This window comes from Nematolebias whitei, chromosome 4 (genome assembly GCF_014905685.2).
Source record: "Nematolebias whitei isolate Nwh7 chromosome 4, NemWhi1, whole genome shotgun sequence".
Taxonomy (NCBI): domain Eukaryota; kingdom Metazoa; phylum Chordata; class Actinopteri; order Cyprinodontiformes; family Rivulidae; genus Nematolebias; species Nematolebias whitei.
The window spans coordinates 12,147,867-12,161,791 of NC_056501.1; positions in this window are offsets into that span (position 1 = coordinate 12,147,867).

The window sequence follows — 13,925 nt, forward strand, 5'->3', positions numbered from 1 at the left end:
TATATATATATATATATATATATATATTTGGTGTCTCCTCAGGTTGAAGAAGTCCTTTGGATGAAGGACAAACTGTCTCAGAGGAAAAAAAAAAAGAAGCCATCCAGATGACCTGATGAACATTGTTGGATGTTTACCTGGATTATTAAACATTTGGTGTTTTTGATCGACTTTGGCATGTCTGTCTCAGAAGAGTTGATGGGGGAGAGAGTGGGCCCCGGGGGCCATCTTAGCACCAGCAAACTGGTTTGTTTGTTTGTTTGTTTTGTTTTTTCCACTATGGAGTATGTTGTTTGTGGAAATCAGTTTATTTGGTGTCTCCTCAGATTGAAGAAGTCCTTCGAATGAAGGACAAAATGTCTCAGCAAAAATAAAAAAATAAAGTAATCGTCCAGATGACCCGATTGAACATTGTTGGATTTTTACCGGATTATTTGGGCATGAACTTTGGTGTAAAATATTTATGATAGGAATAATACTTTTTTAAAATTAGAAAACAAGACAATACCTGCAATTTTATTTTGCAACAAAAACAAAATGCTCACGAGGCAGCCAAAATAAACTTATAAAAAAATCACAGGAAGGCAAAATGAGTCAACATAGGAGCACAAGGAATATGAGGGCTGTGGCAAATGATCAATAGTGTACCAATGAGGAAGTAAAAAACAGACTGAATGGACTGATAAGAACGAGACTGCTGGGACAGAACTGGGTGGAGGTGCAAGTGGACGTGGCAGGACTGGCTATAGAAAACTGAGGAGGAGCTCAAGGAGAGTTACTGGTGACAATAAGGAACACGGACTGTTAAAAATGAAAACATAACATGACTAAACACATCACAAAATTTGAAGAAACCAAAGATAAACATGACTAAACACATCACAAAATTTGAAGAAACCAAAGATAAACATGACTAAACACATCACAAAATTTGAATAAACCAAAGATAAACACAAGACAAAAACAATCAGATCCTAACACAGGTTACACCTGGTCAAATCTGTCTTTGAGTCAAAGCATGATCGGTATTATTACCAAATTATTTTAAGATTAATAATCTTTGATGCCTGCTTGTAAAGACAAAAGCAGCAATAATTGTCCCAGCTCACAACTTGTGAAACTTTGTGGATCTGGAGTTAAAATCTTGGAACACAAAACAGTCAATGGCAAACCTTCAAAGGATTAAGTTAGACTCTAAATAAAAAGAGAATATTTACAGTAAAGCTAAATTACATTTATTGCTTTTTGCTACTTAATTTTAATGCTAAATTCTTAAAATACTGATATAATTATCTACACAAAAAGCAGACAATTTAATGAAGCTGGCATATAACAAAAATACATCTTCCATGTTATCTTTTAAACCTGTTTTTTACAATTTTCCTTTGTTCTTTTTGTGTGTCAGAGTTCAGGCTGAACCCACGAAACCCACTCTCTCTCAAACGGTGTAATGTGGCAGCGGTTTACAGTGGCTGACTCAGCGGTAATGAAACATTAATGAAGCTGTCGAGTAATTTAAGCTGGCAATTGAGGGCGTGAGGGAGGAGAAATGGGGAGGAAGTGAGAGGGACCAGGCAAAGGTAGGGAAGTAGCAGCTGCTCCTCCAGATGATCCACGAAGGGACACACAGCTGTCCTCCTCACAGCTCTCCTCCCTCTCCATCTCGTTCTCCTCTATTCCCCCACGCACCAACCCTCAGAAACCTCTTCAGGAAAATGACTGTAATGAAGATATATTACCACAGCTAGGACCTGATTCATTATTGCCACACAGGTCCAGTCTGTGCACACACACCTCCCTGTCAGTGTGGGTGAGAGGGTTTCCCACCATCTCCATCACTCTGCACAACTCTCCAACTCTGTATCGGGAAATGTTTCCAATGATCCTGATACGAAATCAGGCAGCGGGTGAGAACATTAAACACCACACAAATAAGCAGATATTTTCAGTGCACACGTTATTAATAATATCTATAATAATGATAATGATAATAATAATAATGTTATGGAACCATGCCCCATAACAAATGGGACAAGCCAAATAAATTTAAGAAATGACAAGAATCTATTTTTGGGGAACAAAATGGCAAAGCAATCAAGTGGCACAAGTAAATCATAGTTTATAAATTAAATTTTGAGTTGCTATGACTGAGCTGAATCACATCCAGATAGGTATAACTTTTGAATGTTTCTGAAAGCGTTGGGTTCTGATATATCATTTTTATTTTAAGAAATGTTAACATTTTGAGTGAGCTTTTGTGTGTCATCTTTATTTAGTCAGTGATACAATTGTTTTACTGGTTCCTTTTATATTTTATTTTATTAATTTTGGGGGCGGGAGGAATTACTTGCAGACAGCTGGGAAATCAAATATTGCATGACATTTTATATTTGCATGTTGCAAATCAGTGTGGATGTTCCTACTTTTATAGCTTTTCATATCCTATTGAAGAATGACTGAATTTAACCAATGACAGAATGATGTTGCTTCAACAGATTAATAAGGACAACAAGGTTGTCAAACTTATTTTTGAAAAGGCCTAATTATTAACGCTTATTTAACCAGACAAATCCCATTGAGATCACAGATCTCTTTTGCAAGCAGGGCCTGGGTCTGAAGGCAGCCTAACGTCTGTGGGAGGAAACCAGAGAACCTGGAGAAAACGCACGCAAGCACGAGAAGAACATGCAAACTCCACACAGAAAGACCCGAGGTCCAACCGGGGATTGAACCCAGGACCCTCTTGCTGTGAGGCAACAGTGCTAACCACTGAGCCGTCATGCTGCCAAATGTAATAAGGACTTCTACACAATGCTTTTGTGCGTTTGGTGTACAGCACAGCATAACACATGCACATTGAATGTATACAGATGTTAAATAAGTTGATGAGTATGTCCATCCATGTGTGTTCAATAGTGTGATGGTTTAGGGAAAAAAACAAAAACTGTCCTTGAGTCTGGTGGCACATGTCCTGATGGACCTGTAGCCCCTGCCCGAGGACAATTCAAAGACATGGGGACCAGGGTGTGAACAGCCTTTGCAATGCTGGTGGCTCCAATGAAACATCGGGAGGTAAAAATGGGCTTTAAAGAGTGGAGGGGGCAGCCAGTGATCAACTGTGCAGCATTCACCTCCCATTTGGACCATTTGATATGCCTGCATGTGCACAGTCAACAAATAATCACTTACTAAGCAACAAGAGACTGTAAAGTCTGAGAGAATGGGAAGAACCAATTGAGGTTCAGTCGGGTCATCTTGACGGTTTATTTTTTGTTGAGATGCTTCATCCTTCATCCAAAGGACTTCATCAATCCGAGGAGCCTCAACAAACTCAGACCCACAAGAAGAACACTCCCATAGTGGACCAACCAGTTTGCTGTGATAAGATGGTTTCTGGGGCCCACCTTCTCCCCCTCCTCTCAGGCAGTCGAAGCCAATGGGTTCAACACATCAAAGTTCATGCTCAGTAATCCAGGTAACAAATCCAACAATGTTCAGCCAGGTAATCTGGACCGTTTACTTTTTATTCAGATGTTTTTTTCCTTCATCCAAAGGACTTCATCAATCCGAGGAGCCACAAACAAAATCAGATTGAAGTCCTTTTGGATGAAGGACAAAACATCAACAAAAAAAACATCCAGATGACCTGACTGAACATTGTTGGATTTTTTTACCTGGATTATTGAGCATAAACTTTAAACGAGGTAATCTTTTTGTGTTGCCTTTAGATGTAATGGTTTCTTTCTTTCTGCTTTCAGTTCTATTTACTCCTACAAAATATTTAGATTTATTGTAGATTATCATACTCAGTCATACGAGGGACTGATAAGACCCAGTACCTTCTTAGTGACTCAGGGGATTCCTTCAAGGGGTTACCTCTTACACTGAAAACATCCGGAGCACCAGCTGCACTTCATGCAGTCAGATGAGGATAAGGTTTTCCTGCCTGCAGGCTCACGCAGGTTTGAAACGCAAACACACATAATGAATCATTCTCTGAACATGTTTGGTATTTTCAAACATTTTCTTGTGCAGGAAAATGATTTACCAGCACATCCTTAATTATAGGCGCCTGAGGGAGGAGGAGGTACAGAGGAGGAAGCTTCAGACGTTTGAACACTGACGCATCGGGGCAGGGAGCCTGGTTTGTTGAGTGGATGAGTCCATTTCTGATGCTCATCGACTTGCTCAAGGGCACTCTGAGGGCAGCAGTTACTCATTTGTTCTCCTACACACAATTTTCCAGCAGGATTGTGAATCCAAGCCAACAACCACAACGAGTTCTGTGACCTTTTGGCAGACTCCGTGTCCTCCTTCAAACGTGTTAGTGGTTAGCTCGAGGCAAATGAAAAATCAACTAAAACAAACGAGCAAACAAAACGCTTCAAAGCCTGATGAGTATTTTTCTTTTTTTTCTTTTTCCCCAAAAACTGTATGAGAAAATTTTACATTTTAGTGGCTCATTTGTACAATACATTGATTTTTGTAATCCGATGGTACCTGAGCCGCTGTTTTCCAGTCTCCCAAGCTATTTTTAGAATTCTTGAGCTGCTGCTCAGACATTCAGTCTGGGTGAAGTCCTGGCACATGAGTCCATGGTCATGTTCCAGAACCCGTTCAGAGGGACAGACGTAGAACTCAAAGAAAACAGAAAATATAAATATTTTTGGATTTATTACTCAGACACAAAAAAGAAGCCTTCTTTTTAAGTGGTTGAAAAGTGGTGTAATGTTCGTGAACAGAACTGGATTTAAAGGTCTCAGATCTTTGACTTTCATAAAAAGTCTGGACCTTTTAATTATGAGCTTTGTCAATTTTACTTTTAAACATTTTCCATATTTGGTCATGAGAGCTAATTGCAGCAAAACAGCAGAGTTGAACTTTGATTTTATGTTGACATTTTATCTTTGCAATGCCATTTAGAATAGTTTTCTTTTGAAATGGTTGTTTGATGAACTTGCAGTCTCAAGTTTAACAGCTGGGTCTCTTTACACGTCCTCCCTCATTGACCTATGACCTCTTGTTTAAAGTTCCCAGATGATGCAATTAAAACAACTTTACTCTACTCCAGAGAACTTAAGCCAACTTATTGTTCCTGAAACTATAAATATACTTATTACAGTGAAAATTATTTAGTTGATTTATTTGAGTTTTTGGAAACTGGGGTGGGCAGCACAGTGGCGCAACTGGTAGAGATGCTGACTCTTAGCGTGCAGGTCCCTGGTTCAAATCCCGGTCCAAGGGCCTTTCTGGGTGGAGTTTGCATGTTCTCTCCGTGCATGCGTGGGTTTTCTCCGGGTACTCCAGTTTCCTCCCACAGACCAAAAACATGCATGTTAGGCTGATTGGTAACTCTAAATTGTCCCTATGTGTGAGTGAGAGAGTGAATGGTTGTTTGTCTCTGTGTCCCTGTGATGGATTTGCGACCTGTCCAGGGTGTACCCCTCCCCTCGCACAGTGATCGCTGGACATGGGCACCAGCGATCCCCCGTGACCCAAAATGGAAGAAGCGGGTAAAAGAGAATGGATGGATGGGTGGAAACTGGGGCATCACAGTGGCTCAGTGTGTAGAGCTGCTGCCTCTCAGCAAAAAGGTTGCCAGATCAAATCCTGACAGGGGACCTTTTCTGGGTGGAGTTTGGTCTCCATATTCCCCTCAGATTTAGTTTTGTTTCATCGGATCTACCCTGTCTGTTCTGGTTGGCTCTCTGGCTCGGGGTGGTGGCGGTGGGCTCCAGAGAGAAGCTGGACCTATGGGCCAGCTCATGAGCCGGATAGCAGCTCTCAGGTTCACCGATGAGTCTGGGGTCAGGTTCAGTTTCCAGTGGGTTCCATGCAGCTCCCTGCATCCGCTGGGCGCCAAAGTCACTGTATGAATAAGCACCAAACATTTTCCAATCAGATCAAAACTTTCCCTCTAGTATTTCAGCAGAAGACAATGGGGCTTCTGGGTAGGGCACTGTTGGCTTCTGGGAAATGTAGTCATTATGAGCAGGAATACAGTATAGATTTATTGAAAGAAAACTACAAAATGGCTGTGCCTGTCCGAAGTACAGTATTATTTGTTAACTTTTTACTGTGCAATATCCCGTAGTGTCCCAATCACGTGAGTAATATTAAAATTGACAATCGTGTCGTGTATAATTTTTTTTTCGTGTTCAATTTTACTTTGAAAAACTGCGAGTCGAACCGTGAAGTAACGAGGGACTAATTCAAAAAAGGTTCAATACAAAAACAACTGGACGTTATTTGTAACGGAAGACGTTTCGCTCCTCATCCGAGGAGCTTTCTCAATTCAATGAGCAGTGAGTGAGAGAGATTCAGATTATAAGGCTAAGTGAGAAAAGACACACACACACATATATGGAGATTTGACAAGCCACACCTCAACACCTTAACAGTAGGGGTTTCTTAAGGTCTTTGTTACTCTAATTCACAGATGAGACCCCTCTGTTCCCATCAAGTGTGAAAACTGGCTGGGAATCCATATTAAAGTTGCATTATAGGTTTTTGAAAGTGGAAATGTCAAAAATGATTGATCGATCGATGGATCTCGCTATCTATCTGATGTGGTTCTGTATACAAATTTATATATTTTTCATAAAATACTTTGACATCCACCCTGTTGTTGTTGTTGTTGTTGTTGTTATAAAGTTTTTTTTTTTAACAAAATGAAAGGCAGCAGAAAAAAGAAAAAAATCTTATCTGCTCCATTTTCCCCAAAATGTATTCAAACAATAATAATCTTCAAATAACAAAAACAAAATAAATAACTCCTTCTCGAGCAACAGTTCATACAAATACACATTAAGCTATTTCATATTTTTTTAAACAAATCAACTTTGATCATTTTCTTAAACATACACATTGATCTGGCATTTTTAACATCACTCTCCAGATTATTCCATAATCTAATTCCTAGGATTGAAGTAGACCGTCCCTTCAAACTAGTTGTAAATTTAGGTTTCACAAATATCTCTATCCCCTTAAGATTATAACAACTCTCTCTTTTAACAAAATTTAATTGGATATTTAAAGGTAATACGTTATTATGAGCCCTATACATGACTGATAAAAAAAAAAAAAACTATAATCCACCAAATCATGGAACTTCAGTAACTTCAGCTGATACAATTATGTACTTTATGGGTGACTGAAATGCTTTCTAGTAATAATTCTTAAAAATATAATTAATATAACCATAACACTGTACAGAGCATTAATTTAAAATGTGAAAGGAAGAAAGAAACATCTGGATTTGTACATTTCTGGTTCCTGTTATAATCCTTCAGTTTTCATTGAGACCCTGAATGTTGACTTTGTACCACCTTGTCCTTACCCTGAGGTAAACTACTAAATTACTGTTAATGTGAAAAAAACTACATCTGGAAAAAAGAAAAAAACCTAATAATTTCAAACTGTCTCAACAAAACTAATGAAATGTGAGTGGCTCACATGTTAGAAATATGTGTGTTTTTGGTAAAAGTGTCTCAACCTCCATTTTGTGCCATGTCTCTCAGTGTGCTATGATCAATGTGATGTTCCTATTATGTAATCATTACTTGTACTATGTGAAAATGTCTCTTCTCATCTTATTCTGGTTCATACTAAAGGTTGCCGTTGTGTCACGGAGGAGATTGGACCAAGAATCTAGAGCTCAACAAAATAAACTTTATTTAAATAAAACAAAGACTGTGGCAGCAACATCTTAAAGGGAAGCACACAGTGACTTGAAGAAGCACAAAGAAAACAATACATGCTATGGAAACCAATAATTCAAGGATTCAAGGTCAACTCATTGTCATTCTCATCACATGCATGGATGAGATGGAATTACATTGTTGTTGCTCACGTCTCGGTTTGGCCCAGCAACAGACCATAATAGTGTAATCACACCAATAATAAAATAACAAAAACCTATAATAAACTGTAGTAGTGTGTATATATTCAGTATTTAGATACTCATCTTTAATATACGCAGTAACAAAAGCAGCAGTACTACAGAGCCCCATCAGCGTTCAGCACAGCATCAGGGTACAAGAAGTTCTCAGTCAGGGGGTCCTGCTCGTGTTGTTCTGCAACCTTCGGCCTGAAGGGAGGGGGTGAAGGGTGGGAGGGGTCTTTCCTGATGTAGAGACTAGTGAGAATGGGGTACAGGTGTAAGTGAGCATGGCAGAACAGAGAAACAGAGGCTGTCTGTAGAAAAGTACTGGGAGAAGTGATGCAGAGGAACAAACTGAACAAAAAGGAACAAAACAACAAACTCATCCTTCCATCATTACTTTTTTACCCACTTCTTCCTTTTACGGGTCACGGAGGTCACTGGTGCTCATATCCAGCAGCCACTGTGCAAGAGGCGGGGTACTCAAAACAGGAAGCACAAAATATGTCACAAAATCAACCAAAAACATTGATTATGACAAGTTCAATCATCATACTCAAGTATTTTATACCTGAATGAAAATACAAAGCTGTAGGACTTGATTTTTTTTATTTTAAAAAAACAGCTATTCACTTAAGAAATATTCTTAACTTTTACTGTAACATTTTCCAATTAAAAAACAATTCAAACTTTTAAAAAGTATTTTTCATGAGGTGCTTTTGAGTATTCAGTGTTTTACGTGCAGTAACTCAATAAAGAGTAGTTGAATTTGTTGGAGAATCAACATTATTTGAGTGGATTGTATACTCTGCAATATTGAAGTAATGTAATGTAAAAAAATACATACTTTTTCCAACTAGATCAACATAGCACTGCCATAAAACATACGTTTTTCAGTAGGTGAGTAATGACAACACAAGATTAGTCATGTTGGACAGTGTTTGCAGTCTGAGCTTTGTACTTCAGCTTTGTACTACTTTGTACTACTTTGTACTTTGGTACTTCACTCCATTTTTTTTCCACAAGCCATGGGAATATGACAAATACATTCCTGACAAACTTTCTGTGGGGCACGAATTCAGAAAAGTGTCCAACCTGCAACCACAAATGCACATTCCATCTGGTATCCAGAACCCGAGGCAAAGTGTATTGCAGTGAAAACCAAGCATATGCAAATCCCCACAGACAAAAAAGTATCCCTGCGGTAAAGTCAACAAGCAGACATCCATCTACCTGCAGCTCATTCAGTCTGAAGTTCATTTCACACCTCTAAATACTCTCGCAACTCGTCCTGGATGAGCACTCACTTGCAGACCTGTAAATTACAGAGCAACAGCTGCTGGCTCAACCACGAGCTTGTCACCGTCTTTCATGACCAACCTGCAGTACTTCAAAAATACACATTTTCTTCCAAACTTAGATTATTTAGGCTCAGAAATCCTTCTTTTGTTGTCTTGTTTGATGTTTTTTTCATTTTTTTGGGGTATGCATGAACAACGGGGGCGGAACGGTTTGTTTACTCTCCAAATTATGCAGGAGCGGTATTTACCAACAAGCAAAACTGCAGATAGTTTCTGTTTAGATTTTATGTGAGCGTGCCATTGTAAGTGTGACCACAGTGCAAGTAAAGCTGTTCAGTTTTGCATTTTCTTCAATTTCTTTGAACAGCGAAATACATAATTTAGCATTTTATTCATAAAGCAACACAACCACACTGTATTTCTTTTCCGTCAGCTAATTAATATTGTTCAAAGAAATTCCCTCAGCACAACAACAGCATCCCTGATCACTTAATAACAGCTGTCTGAAGGTTTCCATGGTAAAGCCCGATAACAAATGCATTGCGTGGCTGTTTTAATGTGGCTGACAGAAGCTTCGCAGGCTTGTCAACTGCTCACAACTCCATTAGCTCGCCTAAACCAGCAGCGGTAAGCTCAGACCATTTAATACAGGACAAACATAAAAATCCATAAAGTTTAAGACACATCTATAATCTTTTTTAAACTCCTTGTGTTGTAAAGCTTCTTTAAAAAGTGTATTTTAAAGCTCATGACGAGTTTAACTATGAACTGACCCATGCACGCTAAGGTAATAGATTGCTCTGAAAACGTGGTCAGAAATCAACACAATGGAGTCAGTACTGGTTCTTATACTACTATATTTAATACTCAGTGACGCTGTTATCTTTCCCTCTGTTATCAGCCCACTCCTCTCTTTCTTACGTCTTTGCAACACATCAGATTGTGGGCCAGCTCAGTGTTACTCAGAGCACAGTGTGGTGCATTTGTGTGGGCTGGTACTTTGAATTACAAAGCAGTTGTCCATTAGGTGAAAAAATATTAACGTTTCAATAAGGTTTGTTCTCTCAGCTCAGTTTTTAAAGGCACCGATGTTACTACTGGTACATGCCCTGCCAGAAATGGCAAAATTTGCAAACAACTGTATCTAGAAAGTCTAAGCATCCTTAGTGAGTAATGCATTAATTACACAATTAATACAATTTCAGTGTGATTCATTGAATATCAGTCCTAAATCATTTTTAAGAACCACTTTTTGTACTCCCCCCATAATAAGCTGAATCAGCGTAAACTAATGCAGTCATTTGGCATCATCTAAATGTACTTTTCCTTAAATGCTGTTCTGTAATAATACAGAATATAAAAGTACTACAGGGTACTTTTTCATAGTTTGTCTTCCTCTTTATGAACACTATAATTTGTGCAGCTACTTTGATGTAGAAGTGGTTAGAAAATGTTTCTCAACTTTTTTTTTTTGTTTTACTATTTTATGAAAATATACAAAAAACAAATTAGAGGTTGCACAAAATACACATTTTTAAGAGCCATGTTTGCTCTACAAAATGGAGTTAAAAAAGACTCTCTCTGTCAGGTTTAGATGAACTAAAATATTGGCAGTTCTTGGTTTCAGACTTGATCATTTGAGTGAGCTGTAGAAAAAAAAAACATATTTATCAGTTTTCAGAATCATCATGTCAACAAAGTGTGCACACTTGCTTTTTATTTGAACAATAAACTCAGCCTAGAGAATAGTTTGGATATTTTTTTCTTTAACATGTTGTTTGTTGGTATTTTTCATATTCTCTGTTATTTTTTTCTATCTTGTGTGATTCCTTGTGTATCTACTGAAACTCTGGCACAACAATTTCGTGCGGGATAGATAAAGTTCTATCTTATCTTATCTCATTTAAATCGACTGTACTTATATAACACCTTTCTATCTACTCAAGATACTCAAACTAAACGCTTTACAGCACAATCTGTGCCCTCATTTACTGTACCGCCACACACACATTCATACAGCACTCTACTGTACTAGATCTCTACAAATCTAATTTGGATCATGGTCATACACCGATGGGACACACATCGGAGGCAATGACGGGTTCAGTGTCTTGCCCATGGACACTTCCACATATGACTGCTGCTGGAAACAAACCCTCAACTCTCCCATTGGAGGACGACAGCCCTAACCATTCATCCACAGCTGCCCAAAGCTTTAAAAGCTTTCATATGAATGAAAATCATCTCGGTTGTTCTGAATGTGGGCTACCATTTTTGTAATATCTTAAATAAAATGGATAAAATGTCTCCAGTGTGGCATTTACATTTGAAAATCGCTGTAAATCTAAAAATAGGGAGCGACAAGACCTTTTTTGTGCAAATCCAACAAGCCTTCTTGATTGCAGCAGTAAATAATATCATAATATATAAAAATCCGGATGGGCTGGCACATTTGCCACGCTCTGAGCAGAGCGAGAAGTCAGCGCTGTAAAAATTCCTTGACGTCAACAGATAACAGTGTTTTGTTTTTTTTCTGTCCCTCATGTTGCTGAATATCACACTTAGTGTTTCACAAAGATCATCTGTCTTGATGAACAAGTTGTTCTTTTTGAGTTTTATGGCGCGTGTATTTATCAATATCCTGTCATTCCTCCCAGTGATGGATTTGTGACCTGTCAGGGTGCACCCCATCTCTTTCCCAGTGACTGCTGAACACCAGCCTCTCATGACCTGGAAAAGAAGAAGCAGGTAGAATAAAAAGAAAAATATATCTCATTTAGTTGATTATATCATTTATGTCATTAAAATTCCCTCTGCAGATGCCACGAATTAAAGAAAGATGAAATACAGCGAGCGTCGGCAGTGGGTGTTTTTATTCACTATCCTGGCCACGTTTTGTCAGAGCAGTTTTGTGTAGTTTTCTGACAGAATCATCAGCTCTGTGTAGATTTCTAGTGTCCAAATTAACAGAATAATACTAAAACCGAGAGCCAAATAGCTTCTGAGAAATGTAAAACCAGAGTTGCTGCAGTTATTTACATCTTCTGTAGCAGCCCATCTGGTAGAAACCTCATGTAAAACAGTGCAAGATGGGCATGAAAGACCTGAAAAGGCTTCAGGTAACGTGTTTATTGATGACGTGTATAAAGGCAAATTTTCAGCTAAACATAATGTCATTTTTCATTTTCAGTCAAATGAAGCAAAGTTGAATGAAGGCTGATTCACAGAATTGGATTTGAACATGATCATTTTCAATAACCTGTAATAATTCTGTCAGTCACATGATTTAAGTTCCACAAACCCTCATCTGAAAAAGTAGAATGTTTCCAGGTAAGATGCATTAATTTATTTCCCTTTTTCATTTACAGTTTATACGTTTGTTGGATGTAGCTGGGCCCTGTGTACAAAATTTTGTTCCACCACATGAGGTGTGAATGACAATGAACAAACCTTGACTTGACCTTGACCTAAAGAAAAGGGAGACATATATATTTGGAAAAAAAGAGCTTCAGCTGCATAAATGTAATGTTAACATGTTTACTCAAACATTTAAGAAGAAATATGCTTAAACTTCCCAAAGATCAGCACCACTCCCATCAGAAATGCATTGTTTTCAACAACCACAAATAGTCTAGGTGGAACTACACACACAAAAATAATCTATTATTGCACCAACAACCCCAAAACTCTTATTTGAACGTTTTTATTGTGTTTGATCTGTCAGAGCTTGGCTTCTCGTTTCATCATGCAGGAATCCTGCTCACTGCATCTGTCAAAACACAAAGACAACCTGGGTGAAATGCAAACGAGTTCACCCTATGGGACTCTTGTTCTACGAAGCTGTGTGCCTCATTAAGAGTCACGGTTGAAAGCCTTTACCTTTTTAAGCTGCTGATTTAAAAGGAGGTTGTAATAACAAGGTCAAGGTTAAAGAGAAGTCTGACAGCTCCTGATAATGACTCAAACTTTTATCTGTAAGTCTGATCTTGGATGACAATCATCTGATCAGTCTCGGCTGGTTGCCATTCGTGGCGTTCGCTGCTGAGTGATGAATGGTTGATGTTAAACTGGTTTAAACAAGGCATCACAAAAACAACTGAAAGGATGTTAATATAACTGGTTGACTCCACTCTGATTTTTAATTCAATTCATGCATCCATCCATCCATCCATCATCTTTTACCTGCTTCTTCCTTTTCGGGTCACTGCCAGCGTTCTCAGCTACGACCACTTCTCTTCTGCTAAGCGGGGATCATGACATGCTACAGGAGAGAGCTTCTCCCTGCACCTGTGGGCTGCAGACAGGTGCAGGAGGTGCTAAATAATTTTAAATATTTTTGTTTTAAATTAAAAAAAAAATGCATGTCGATCGTGTGGCTCATCCATCAATCAGCCAATTGTGTGTCGTCCAATCGTACTTTGAAAAAACCGCGAAAGAGCGAGTCCGTGAAAGTTGAACCATGAAGTAGCGAGGGAATCTCGTCGATAGTTGATGCTGAGAAAAAATGTCGGTTGAACAAGCAGTCAGTACAGTGGCATTTTTTTTTTTTTATGAAAATGTTTGTTAAAAGTAAAACATTGCAACGGCAGTTATCAATATACATTCACAAAAATAAACTCAATCCAGGGGGATTATTCAAATTTAAATAAGGTGCACAAATCAAGTGTTTTTATAGCTTTCTTGTTATTAGAGTCAGAAATGTTTACAATGTTCACACTCCTTCTGGAAAGCGAAAGAGAGTG